Here is a 13,991-nt window from a genome sequence, read left to right as displayed (position 1 = left end):
CTCTCTGGAGACATTATGAATATTACTATGTTCATATCATTCATTACATACTTAAAATTTTACATATTGATTAATGTATTCCTGTTCAGACCAGGCCATAAGTTTAGATCTGACAGACATTTATATAAGCTTGCTGTAGATAAATGATTGTCAAACATTACACATTAGTAAACATTTATTAAATGATAAAAATGTGCAAGTTAAACCTAAATATGGAGTAGTTCATGGTGCCCAGGACAGTTGTTAGTTCACAGTCCCCATGAAAAACACAACATAAACACCAAACCATAGGCTGTGTAAGCAAAAAGTGAGAAAGACATATACAGTGGACCCTCGTTATAGCGCTGCTCGCTATACCGTACACTCGATTATAGCACGGGCGATGTTTACGACGCGATAACCTCAAACACACTTATACGGGTCCGTGCGGCATTAGTGATAGCGCATTTTATTGTTACTGCCTATTGAGTAATTGTGTATGTATTGAGTTCCTGATTGTATTTTGAATAGTGTTTAATTATTGTATGCATGATGAGTAAAAGAAAAACTTACAGTGTGAAAGAAAAGCTTGACAATATTGCTAAAGTAAAGAGGTGAACTGCGTTACACCGCGCCGCCCGGTATAACACAGTTCACCTTATAACGCGGGTGTTGTTTTTCGCCCGACATGCGCGTTATATCTGGGGTCCACTGTAGTTGTAGAGAAAATATACGACAAAATTTAGGATATTATCAACCAATGTTGTTGTTAATTAAGTGCAACTAAATAGGTATGATGATCAATAAGGCCATCTTCAAGGGAACATGGTCCTCGCAGTGTTTTTGTGGAAAAGTAAAATTGTATAGGCATCTTGTATCCTTTTACTATTATGACAAAAACAAAAAAAGAATTTCCTGTTCTTTGCAATAGACCAAAAGTGTCACCCAGGTAGGGCCATCCTCCCATAGATATGCTACTACTTTAATAGAATGGAAATAATTGGTTACTTGCAGTCAGTGTCAGTGTTTTTTCTTCTGTGACCATGCCGTTTATTCTAGTGTATTCATGCATGTTTTGTGTTGTATTTGTAGTATACTATGCTACAAATACAAATTCAATCATACGTTTCTCTTATTACTATCTTTCATATACAGAAAAAGAGACAAAGACTACCATATAACAGCAAGGAATCTAAACCTGTATGGAATATAATTAAACATAATTACAGTTAATGACAGTTAAACTTCTAAAAATGGCTCTAAAATAACTACATTAGACCATCTTTATAAATTTCAACAGAAACATTTGTTTCAATAATTTTATGAGCACTTGTTTAATCATGATGTTATTATAATTAAAGTTTTATTTAATCGCTTAATCAATTAATTTTTGTAAACAATAGAAGAGAGAATTAAAACTAAGCAGAACACTGAAAGAAATTTTAAATATTTGAAACCGACGAATAGGAATAAGCTATTGTAATCACGTGACTATTATCAGATTCAATGGACAAATGTGATATTTAAATTTTTTTCCCATTTATAAAATAGTGAATGTATAAAATATATTAATCAAAAAATATTATTTAATCTAATTTAATGCATTCTTAATTTTTATCCACATAATTATTTTTGAATATAATAAAAAATTAATGGAATTATTTGACACTAGATGGCAGTTAGTGCGACGTCGCCCTTAACTCTACGACAAATTTTTGAGCGAAATAAATGCTTCATAGCTTTAAAAACTCGTTTGTACAATTTTATAAAATGGTTTTTGAATATTTTATTTTTTCGGATAATTAAATAATGCCGATTTAGAATGTAGAATGGAAATTTAAATATTTAAAACGGGCGAATAGGAATAAGCGATTATAATCACGTGATTACTTTTTGATGTGATTTGATAAAACGTGATAGTTAAATTTCTTCCAGTTATAAAAAGCTGTCTAGTGTTTCTTTGTACTTAAAAACTCGGCGAATTACATTACGTTTATTTGGCCTATATATTTTTAAAGTTTATCTTCGGCTTAATGGTTAAATTATCAGCTATTTTAATATAAATTTATCCCAAATATGCTCGGAATTTGTTGAATTGTCTCAAAATTGAGATTTTTTGGAGGTTAAGCTAATGAAATTTTTAAAATTAAAGAATAAACTAATTAGAATAATTTCTGTGCCATACATTAGAAGATTTTCAAGCGCAATTTTCTCTCAAAAATGCATAAAAATTCGAAATTTTGAAAAGAAAATGTACTCAAAATTCCTTTACTGTATATAACATAGAGGAAAAACTAATATATAAAAATTTGTGTAAATTTTAAGACTTAAGAAGAGAATTTAATGCCCTTTAATTTAATTTAAAAGGTATAGAATACAAATTATTCTTTCTCCCTCTTCATTGTTTTTAATTCAAAAATTACTTGTAATGATTGATGTAGAAAGAATAAAATTCTTTCAAATATCATAAAAAGAAAAGAAGAGACGCAAAAACCATTGAGAAACGTCAGCAGAGTTTAATTGAAAGAAGTGATGGCTGGAGGAGGAGAAGAAGAACGAAAGTTACTTTTAAAACAATATCGAAAGTATAATTGAATGAGGCTTTTAAGGCAAAAAGCCTCTTAGGTAAGAAGACAAATGGAGAAAAATAAGCATCCATATTTAAAAAAACGACAGAGTAATTCGATCCTTTGTTGGAGGATGTGCCCTGCAAAAGTCCCTTCCTTCCAGCAACTACGGAGATGTGAATTATTCAGTAGTGTTTCTTAAAATCTACTATATATATATATATATATGTATATATATATTCGTCATTGAACATTACGACGGTTGTAAAATCATCCAATGCGGTCGGAAAATAAATCTCATTACTTAGTGCCACATATCATGGAAGTGACGTACGGCGGTTGGAAGTGGGGAGGGACGGAAAGTGAGAGTCCACTGTTTGTAAACCGAGAAGTGAGCTGCACTAGCAGCATCAAACGTGACAAATTAGCCTTATCACGGTCCCATTATGGCTAATAACCGTCTATAGTCGACCCCAGTTGGTCGTTCTCATCATTATTCTGTGCCGATGACCAAAACTGGTCGCTTATTATGTTTGATTTGCCAGCGAATGTCTCGACTGAGCGGCAATTTGCTGCAAGAGGCGAACTCGCCAGGGACTTACTGCTGAAGATTTATAACGGTGATTCACACGTCAGATCCTCTCGAGGACCGCATCCACCCACTTACTCCATCCCCCCTTTTCTTTCTCGAACCTGTGGCCTTACGCTTCTAACTGCTAAATCGTTGGCTACGGGCCATTTTTTCCCTCCTTTATCTATGACATAAAAGTTTCCATACGCTTTCTTTTATCGTTCGAAATTAATTTACAACTCTCCAACCGCAAAAAAAAAAAAAAAAAAATTGTTTCGAACTAATTTTTATACTATAATAAATGCCCCCGTTTTAATTATCAATAATGCTACGTTTCGCTCGAATACCCTTCATTATCTTAATTTGTCAAAATTTAATTTCATGGTTTCACAATTTTTCTAGTTTGTTCCATTACTTTATCAAGTTTTGTTTACTGTTTTTTCTATATTTTTAACATTTACATTGTCTAAATAATACTGTAAGCAAGACCGTTAATGGTTATAATTATGGTATAATGTATCGAAAGTTGCTTACCCGAAACCTCTACAAACTTTATTTATATAAAATTTTTTAAAAAATTCAAATAAACACCTTTCAAATTAGTTGGTTTATCATGTTTTTCTACTCCTTCTTAATGTAATTTCTATACAAAATCTAAATTTAAGAAAATTATACGCCTAAAACTAGAGCTTACTTGTATGCAGTGTCACCATTTATGAAGGTGTATCCTTACAATCTTTAAAATACAAATGCCGTTCCCTAGAAATTAATAACTGATTTTTATTATTCCTGTAAAAAGTTAGAATTTCAACAAGATTTTAAGATAAAGTGCTTACCATTATAAGAAGACACGCATAACTTGTCTTCACACCTGATGTATCATATATATTATAAAATATATATTTTTATAGAAAAAATAAAATAATATGGTGCATATTTTATCTGCATAAGTTATTAAGGGAATTGTATATACCCTATATCAGATTTTTATAAATTTTCCTGTTCTTACCTACTTTTGCTGTAGAAGTAGCAAATTCTTCCTTCTAACATTCATTTCTTATAACAATATTTAGTATAAAAACACAAATAATCATTATATAATTAATTATAAGTATCATAACAGCCAAGGTAACTATTTAAACTTAATATTACACCCTATAAATCTATATAATTGCTTCTGTTAAGGTAGAAATTGTGACTTACAACACAGACATTTAGTTGTAGAAGAGTTGCCATTTTGGTATTAAAGAAGTAATTATTAACTATTCAAAATCATACTAACTTAGCTTAATTTTTTTCAAATTTCCTTCTTAAATTCATATTACTGTATAAGTATTCTTTTATGTGGGCTAAATTAGAATGTTGTTCACTCCAAGTGTCGTTAGAGTGTCTAGCACTTTAGATGATGATTAGATATTTAGTTAAATGAATTTAAAATAATTTAACATCATGAACACTTAAATTTACCATTAATTGAGTAATTAAGCAATTAAAGGCGATATAAAATGGATCATTCATCAATTTACAATTTCAAAATGGAGATATACTTGTATATACAGTATATAAAACAAAATAGTTGCAAGAAAATGTCTCAATATAATTCAGATAATCCATCATAAACGGATGAACTACTGATTTATATGGGGATGAAACACCCTAAAGCAAACAGACACGCGCCCTTCCTTTCTGGCAACGAGCTCTTGAGGATATATGGACTCAGCGGATCCACAGGATGGAGGAGGGCCTCACGTAGCAGCTGCCCGCTTCATTTTCTCATCGTTTTAACACTGTCCGAATCGTATAATTAATGGCATTTAAAGGAATGTCGAGCCGCGAACAAGATCTAGCCATGCCATATTAAATGTATCTGAAATAACGTTAACGATCATCAATAAACGTTAGAGATTTTTATTAGTCTCCATCGTTTCGGGGTTAACGAATCGTAAGAAATTTGCTTCTTTTATATGATTTTTCCCGTTCGTTAAGTAGGAAAAACGACATTAGTGTGGATAATCTTTCTCACAAATCTTCTGACAACAGACGATATTGAATGTGGTGCAAGCATTATAATTAATTAGTTTCATTCGATACATGAAGCTTCCTATAATGACCTTTTTTCTTCTGGTCCGCTCTGTTTACATTTCTCTGTCAGATAAGATGAATGGATGCGAGAGAGAGAGAACCGTTTCGATAGGCGCCTCACGCGGCCGATTTTGGTACTATCGAGGATGGATCGTTGTCTATTTTTTTTTTCTTTTTTCTTTTTTAATTTGAATTTTGCTAAAAATAAACCTTTCGACTGAAAATGCTGAATCGACAACTTCATTTTCCTTTATTTTTTTACATAAAAATAATTAATTTCGGTTTGTAAGCCAGGTGGCACTTTAATTACAATAACGATGACGTAAATTGCGGACGGAATTAACGCGTATGTTCGTTAGGACGCAATTTACGTCACGGGGTAAAAAAAAAAAGAAAATTTAAACTTAATTTTCGAGTTTTTAATACGAAAAATCGCTTTATTTTTCATCTTGTTTCGATCTTTAAATTATTTTCTGCTTAATCGGATCTAAAATATCCGCAAACTTAACGAGAATTAAGGCTTGGGTGTGTGTATTAACACTAATGGGATACAGTAGTTTGTTTGTTTCATTTTCTGTTTTTACATAGAACACGTAAGACAAAAGATGTCTTAAGAGGGATTAAAGAAAAAAGTATTTTGAACCTATCCGAAACAAGACATTGTACAAATAAAGAGAAGGAGTTTAGCGTATTATGTCAGGTGTTTGCCATGTTCTCTTCCTGCCCACCTGACAGTCTGTGGACAAGACATAATTAGGAATGACGGTGAATGGTGTCTTGTGTCAAGTCATTTCCTCAGATCTCCGTAATTCTAACCCCGATCTCACTTACCGGGTTTCACTAAACAATGCCCGACCTGCAGTTATTATTATGTGGCAGTCAGCGGCCTGCTAAGCCTCCAGGACATGTTGAGTCACGGCTACAGGTACATCAACTTTTATCAATGCTTTGATTAATACGGTAATGCTAGTGTTACTACTAAACTGCTTTTATCCTCTGTAATTTGTTTAAGATCTTTGTTATTAAGACTAGGCCTATTTCAGATAGGGATACTTTAATGGATTTTTAACGTCTTGCTTTTAAATTTGCTACCGTAAACCAAGTTTATTTACTGTTATTTTATGTTTAAAAATTTTGCCTTGATAAAGATTTAAGCTTAAAATATACAAGAAATTTGTAAACAAATAATCAAAATCGCCATTTATAGAATGATTTATACACTGATGCTCCTGAACTATATTAGCTTGCCTGTTAGTCTGTAGATTCGATAAAAACCAAGAGAATGTTATACCAATGGACAAAATCTTTTAGTTTAATCCCCATTACTACTAATTGATAGATATATTAGACACTTAATCTCATTTATGTCCCCGCAAACGCTATCATTTGTTAAGGTCTACAGGGAGATTCTCTGTATTGTATAAATTCAAACTAATGGTACTAATATGAATTATGTTAATGAGATTGATTTTATTGAGTGTGGTTTATTATATTATTTACATTAACTAGCAGTTTACGAGCTTTTAATTACGAATTGGCCTAATTTAAATACATAGCAAACATCTAATATAAATTAAGGCTTAATTGAGAGCCTAACAATGAATAATTTTATAACAGAATCTTAAAAATTCTTACCTGTATAAATTTATATAATTTATAAGCTATGTAGTAGCTATGGATCTGTAGCGAATATTAATTAATAGAGGATTACAGTTGAACGTGCATGAAGATAATGGATCATGATCTAAGAAATTCTATACAAGTAACACGTATAATGAAATTTCCTCACTTGTTACGCATAAAATTATGGAATAAACAGTGCCAGATTATCTATTAACTTTTGAGCAGCATAACCAAGGGCACGAGGACCTAAAAATTGGAGGAAAAAAAAAAAAAAGCAATTTTGCTGTTTCAACGGTACATTTTAAGGCTACAATAAAACATTACTAGTTTATGATGTAAAATTATGTAGGGAGGCCACAATCTTCTGCGTTTAGGGGCCTCCAGGTCTTAATCCGCCATTGTTAACCTCTCAAAGTTCATATTCGACTAAGAAAGTGCTCTGTTAGCCTACAGTATATGAGAATTAGCGCTGTAATTGTATATTTAGTGGTAAAATACCCACTTTTACATGATCTATCGCTGTATAATGATACGCAACACTTAAAAATTTGTAACATAATGTACACAAAGTAAAAACATGCTATGCACCATGCATGAAAGTGTCTGCAAAGGTCACCTCTCTATAGTTCCTATATAATAATCATAATGATTGTGATGTAAGTGTGTGACAACACCAATTATCTATAAAACTATGCCATGTTATTTATCACACGTTACAACACATATGTTGTGTTATGTGTGACACATAAAGTGACATAAGCTCAAAAGTAAAACGTAATTTCACGTTCAATATGTTAAATGTTTACTACTAAGTAGCATTGTTTATGCTTCATGTTTAACACGAAATAATATGCTATTTTATGTTAAAATCGCAGAAAATATACTCTAAAAAATTACCTCAATATTAATTAATTAACTGTTATTAAATTATACACGTATTTATGCATAATTAAACTCTAAACCAATCAAAATTGAATATTTAAATTCAAAAATTTAAAATTTCATGACATAAATAGGTGCTGCCATCTCGCGATAATCACCCTCGATAATTAATTCTAAAAAATACAAACACAATATACTCACACGTAGCTATTTTAATTAACAAAATTTCTCGAGTTTAAATCGAAAAGACAGAAAAATAAAAATAAAAAAATAGGCGAGTAAGGAGGGAGGGGCGCGAGCGTGGAAATAATTATAAAAATACACGAAGAAGACCCGAGAAACTAAGTGTATTCATCTATTTTTAACGTTGTATCATGGTAAAAAGCGAGGTTAGAAATGACAAGTTGTACAAATTGACGACTATTTCCTACCAACGACATTATTTCGTGTAGGAGGAACGACAGGAAAGTCGTTAGAAAGTAAGAAAAGGTCAGGAGCTTAGAGGGCAGACACCAGTTTAGTTGACCTCTGACAGTAAGAAGTCAGTCTGGTTACAGCAGCTGGTCACGAGGGATACCCCCGGGTCCTGATAGATGTCTCGGAAAACCAGAGAAATGATACAGAAAAAGGAAGAAACGTTTAACTGTGCCATAAATCAATTCGCGCGATGGGACCGGAAGCAAAAAGCAAGAGAAGTAGAAGCTTGTGTGTTATGTGTGTGTGAGACGAACGGGGCAACTGTTGGGTTTATATCTTCGAATGTGACCAAGATACAACTGCGCCATGCTCCTTGTTAAAGGCTGCTCGAATGCCAAACACAAAGCTAAGAGAATCTTCAAGAAGAAGAGGGGAGGAGGAACAGGAGGAGGAGGAGGAAGAGAGGAGGAGAAAAAAAATGGCACCTCACTTTAATTGAACCATAAATTATAATGCAGCGCTTGAATCAACATCCAGACTAACTATTTACGACGTGGTGTTTCTTAGAAGTCTCCTATATTTATACTTTTTTAAGTATTTTCGTGCACAGCACTTTTCGTAGGGGTAGAATTTTTGCTTATACTTTTGTCAAACGACCGCTGCTACTTCCTTCCCCCTTGTATTAAAAGTAAAGTAAAGCAAAGCACGGGGGGAAAGAAATTTCGAAATAAAAATAATGTAAAAAAAAAGATTAGGGGGTGAGATATACACCTAAAAAAACTATATATCATCTCTTAGACATCGGCTTATATTACGCAACTTTGGGTACATATGTGATAGTTCCTTTTGTGTCAATTCTTCTTTAGTGTGACATAATCACGAGATGACTTATATCCCCAATGTGGCTTTGAGACTTTTATGCGCTTCTAAAAATCCACTTTCTCTACGTTCTAACCCCCCTTTTAGAGATTGATATTTGCACATTTTTTCCACGTCTAACCCAATTTATCCGGAGAGAAAATTTAGACTAATTTTATTTCATAATATACACGTGTTTGAGAGGGAGGTAAGAAAGCGCGAGGTGGTGACTTTACCCGCCATTATTTTAATGTTTTACAGCGTTTAAAATGGCTAAAAATCGTTAACATTCGAAAAAAATTCATGTTTTATGGCCGCTTCCTGCGAGAGACTTTAACAATTGCTCTTGCTACGTGTTTATCTTAATGCAGAAGAATATTGTTTTCTGAGTTAAATATAATCTTCCTGAAAGCCAATTCGACATTAATTAATTTTCTCGCAAATCTAATTTACAAACAATAATTATCCGCATCGAATTCTACAAACACCAACTCGAAGTTTGCAACGAGTTCAACTTGTTGATCATCGCTAAGATGATGAAGATGGAGGGGGCTTAAAAAAACCCCCAAAAAAATCACCATCATTATTCGATTTTTATGGTGTTATGTGGATCCCCTTTACGGTTTTTATGATTTTACTCTTCATGGCAAAGCACGGGGGTCGTGATGGAAAGAATTTCATTAAACACTCCTCGTCGAGTACCCGTACTTAAAATGTATGACATTAACTTGATTAATTTGAGCGTAGAAAACATTTAATTTTAGTCCAATTTAAGTTTTAAAATCATTAAAGTGAAATATTAGAAAGTGGAGAAAGTTTCTTGCATGCCCGAGTTTCGGTTTAACTATGGATTTCTGAAAGAAAGTTAGGCCCATTACGATATATAAATATAAGGTACGGAGTGGCAACCACGAGTAACCTAACCCTGGAGTCCACTTGGAGACAAACACCCTGTTTGTCCCTGTAATAATGTTGGCCAGAGATACAAGGTGAGAAGAGAAAGCATCGATTGCCTCTTCTGCTTCTGCTCAGATCCAGGTGTCAGTGAACTCTTGCTCATCGATTGCCTCATCCAAATGGAGGATTCTCCTCCACCTCCATCTCTTATAATTCTTGAAAATAACTTAAAAACCTCGAATTTAATAATAAATACTCAAGTTTTTTTTCGAGTGTCGCTTAAGATTAAAGAATTTAAGAAACCCGAAAGAAAAAAAAAAAGACAAAAATGGCGGATCCGGCGGCGAAATTAACATAATTTAGTCGCTTTTTTAACCAATCGGAGCGCTCGTTACGTGGGAAATTTTTATTTAATTTCGAGATTTTTATTGTCTAGATGCCGGCAATGAAGATTGGAGAAGATTTAATAAGATATTTTAAAAATTGGGAAGACGTTTAGACGTGTAAAACAATCACGACGGCTCTTGAAGTTCCCCGCGTTGAAGCTGAAAGCCAAGTTGGTAGATTAAAGTTAGTTTAGTTAAGAGACGAGTAAATTTTCGTCGTTAAATCGAATTTTCGTCAAACATGAGTAATACCCCCGAGTAGTTCGCTTCGGTAGCCATATTTGCTGATCAAACATGGTCAGCTGCTGTTGACCCAAAGCATCCCATTTGGTTCCCTCCGCAGCTGGTAAAATGGATGACACGGAAATGGGGGGTTTATCCCAACGTCTACTAGATTTAAAGATAAGGGTACAAATTAATAACTTGTCTCAGTCTCGGTGGCACAATTCGAAACATTCTGTCCAGTTTATCTCTTGCTCTTCATCTGCCGCTCTCAGATGTTATCACCGGCAAGACCTGTAAAGAGGGTTGAAAGAAAGACCTTGTCCTCACCAACGCTCCATTACGACCAGCCAGACACAGATCCGATAGTGAAGATAAGGTCACAGGAAGTGCCATCCAAGGACCGCTCTCTTTTTTCTTCACATAAATTATGCTTCGGATTTCTAGAATTCCTTCGTTACGACTGACATTTAAAGCCGTACATACGTATAAGTACGGTTTCTCTCGATTTAACGCTCGAATCACTCGAAATAACGCTACAGAACCAGGCGGAGATGTATAATTTTGAAGCGGATTTTTACGTTGGAAACGTCACGAATTTTACTAGAATTCTAGAGTAATTAGACCATCTACAACGAGCAAAAAATCTTCCATCTATAACACGAGAAATTTCCCTGGAATTAACGCTTAAATTATTCGAAATAACGGTAATAGAACGAAGCGGGAACGATTTTACTTCGGAAAAAATCACAAATTTCACTCGAATTCTAGAGTAATTAGCCTATCTACAACAGGCAAAAGTCTCGAAGAAGAAGAAGAAGATAACGAATGGTCATAAATCTGCAATTATTATGATAATCAAAGGAGGATTTTTTTTTTTAAATAAGTCTTTTTTCTTTTCTTTTCTTTCTTTAAAGAAGAGTCATTCTATGTCATACAGTTTCCAATCTATCAAATGTTCTGCTTGGCGAACTAGAAGCAAATAGTCTAGAATCAGACAAGGTCAGTCATTAGATAACTGGCTCCAAGCTATCAGGTTGCTTCACCCCGGGCTGCTTTAAGGATGTGATTTATCAGCGAAGTAGTAAGCTACCTTTGCCTTCAGCTGTCAGCCTGATGACGCATGATTGAAAAAAAAAGCAGATAGAAATGCTTTGGTTTCATTTGTTTCTCCTTCAAAGATTAATTAGACTTTTTTGCCTAAGAATCGACTAATTAAATCGCTTAGAAATTTCCTTTACCCTGCAAATTTTACGCAATTATTACGTGTAGAATACGTCAAATTACGTCAAATTTTCCTGTAAATCGTCAGGAATTTAGTAGAATTAATTAAATTGCTCGGAAATCCATCCCACGCCGGGCTAATAACGCTTTAAAAAAAATTAAAAAAAACTTATTTAAATACGTAGAATTAATGGTAGTGAAGCTTAAAAATTCCTTTCGGAAAGATCATTCGTCGGCATGTCTGTCCTTCAGACAATAAATTAATTAAATTTCTCAAAATTTCGCTCTAAACCCCCGCCGACTAGGGCCTAATTATGCTTAAAAAAATCCCTACTCTAACCCACATAAAACGCAAAATAAACGACACCGAAGCATAAAAAACCCTTCCAGAAAAATCATCCGTCGGTCCGTCTATCCACCACATCATAAATTACTCAAGATTTCGTTGGAAAATCCACGTCGAATAGGGCCTAACAACGCTAAAGAAACCACACTTTAACTCATAAAACGTAGAATTAACGATACCGAAACACAGAAATGCCTTCCAGAAAGATCACCCGTCGGTCTGTCCGTCCATAAATTAATTAAACTCCCGAAAATTTCGATCTCTAAAACCCTATTTTAACCCGAATCGACGACACCCAAGCACAAACAAAGCCTTCCAGAGAGAGAGAGAGAGAGAGAGAGAGAGATCGGTCCGTCGGTCTGTCCGTCCACGAAGCCGTAAATTAACTCGTAGAAGTCAGGCCACATCCGTAAAGAATTATTTGTAATTTTTTGACAGATTGGCGCCAACTTTAGTCTCGGCGGATGAAATCAAGTCAACTGCAAACAGTTGGTCACAATCCGATTGTCGTAATCCCCTAAACTGATCGGCGGTGCAAAGATAATTCTGACAGATGTTGCCTTATCAGGACAACTTTTGCAGATGCCTTGGGCCCAGAGCCATTCCCACTTATCTGATTACTTGACGAATGGATGCTGCCACGTTTAATGCTTAACAACTTCTCGAGATGCTATCGCCTTCCCCCCCTTTCCCCGACACCGCCAATTGCAGCAAGAGTTTATCGAATTAATTCTTTAAATAGTTCTTCTCTTCCCGTATATAATACACGGTAGGGTGGACCAGTGTACCTGGCAATTCGGCAAGTTTTGGGTTTGATTAGCGGAGATTTAGCGATTGAAAAGTGGTCAACTTATGTACTTTCGAGACACTTTTTAAGTTGTTGTAAGGGTAAAACATAAAAATCCTCTGAGTATTTTAACCGCAATGGGCAGACAGACTGACGAATTTTGTAAATTATACGGAATGCAGACAAAATGTTCTTTCTGTGATACGTTAATTGAGTCAGAGTAGGGATTTTTTTGATACGACAACCCTTTTTATAAGGCTCACATGCACCAATTCTAAGGAAAATTATGAATAATCAATTAATTAATTTTGTGATTTTCCGTTTAAGAAAGTAATTTTCAGTCTTAAATTGTTAAAAAAAGTTAAAAATTAATTGCGTAAAATCTAAAATAATTCGTAAGATAACACGTAACACTACTACTACTACTTATAACACTACAACATACAAGAATGTAGCTCAAAAAATACTAAATATACAGAATAATTCTACTTAAATAACTTAATTATAATAAAATTTAGACAATTTATTGTATAATTAAGATAAAATAAACTTAATTAACTTACATTTACAGCATGAATTGATAGATTTTTCAACATGATTCAATGGTAAGTGATGCGCAGATTAAGCGTATATTCTGCAGGGGGGAAAAGTGATTTAAGTAACGAAATTAAGGAATAAGATAGAAATTATTAAATTACAATAAAATTTAGATAATTTATTACGTAATTAACGTAAAATAATGTTAATTATGAAGCATTTAGAACGAGAACGAAGAGATTTTAACGGTATTCAATGGTAAATAATGCTATAAAGTCTACCTTCAGCACAAAAAAGAGTATGATTTAAGTAATGAAATGATAGAAAAAATCACGTAGAAAGTAAAAAAATATAATCTAAATAATGATATTATAATAAATTAACTGGAATTAAAGTATTTTTTTGCACAATTAATCAATTTTAATTAACTAAATAACGTATTCGCCTCTACCACATTTCAGCTCTTCTACTTAGAGTTATTGTAATTTACTTTAAAAAATCATCCCGTATTTAATCATCTTAACACTATTATTAATTATATTTAATATTTAAATAACTTTAAAGCGTAAAATTACGTCAGCAAAGAACGTAAGAGCGTTTTTTTCCCTAGTGA

This window comes from Centruroides vittatus, unplaced genomic scaffold (genome assembly GCF_030686945.1).
Source record: "Centruroides vittatus isolate TY-2023 unplaced genomic scaffold, ASM3068694v2 scaffold_1025, whole genome shotgun sequence".
Classification (NCBI taxonomy): domain Eukaryota; kingdom Metazoa; phylum Arthropoda; class Arachnida; order Scorpiones; family Buthidae; genus Centruroides; species Centruroides vittatus.
Note: the sequence above shows the minus strand (reverse complement) of the source record.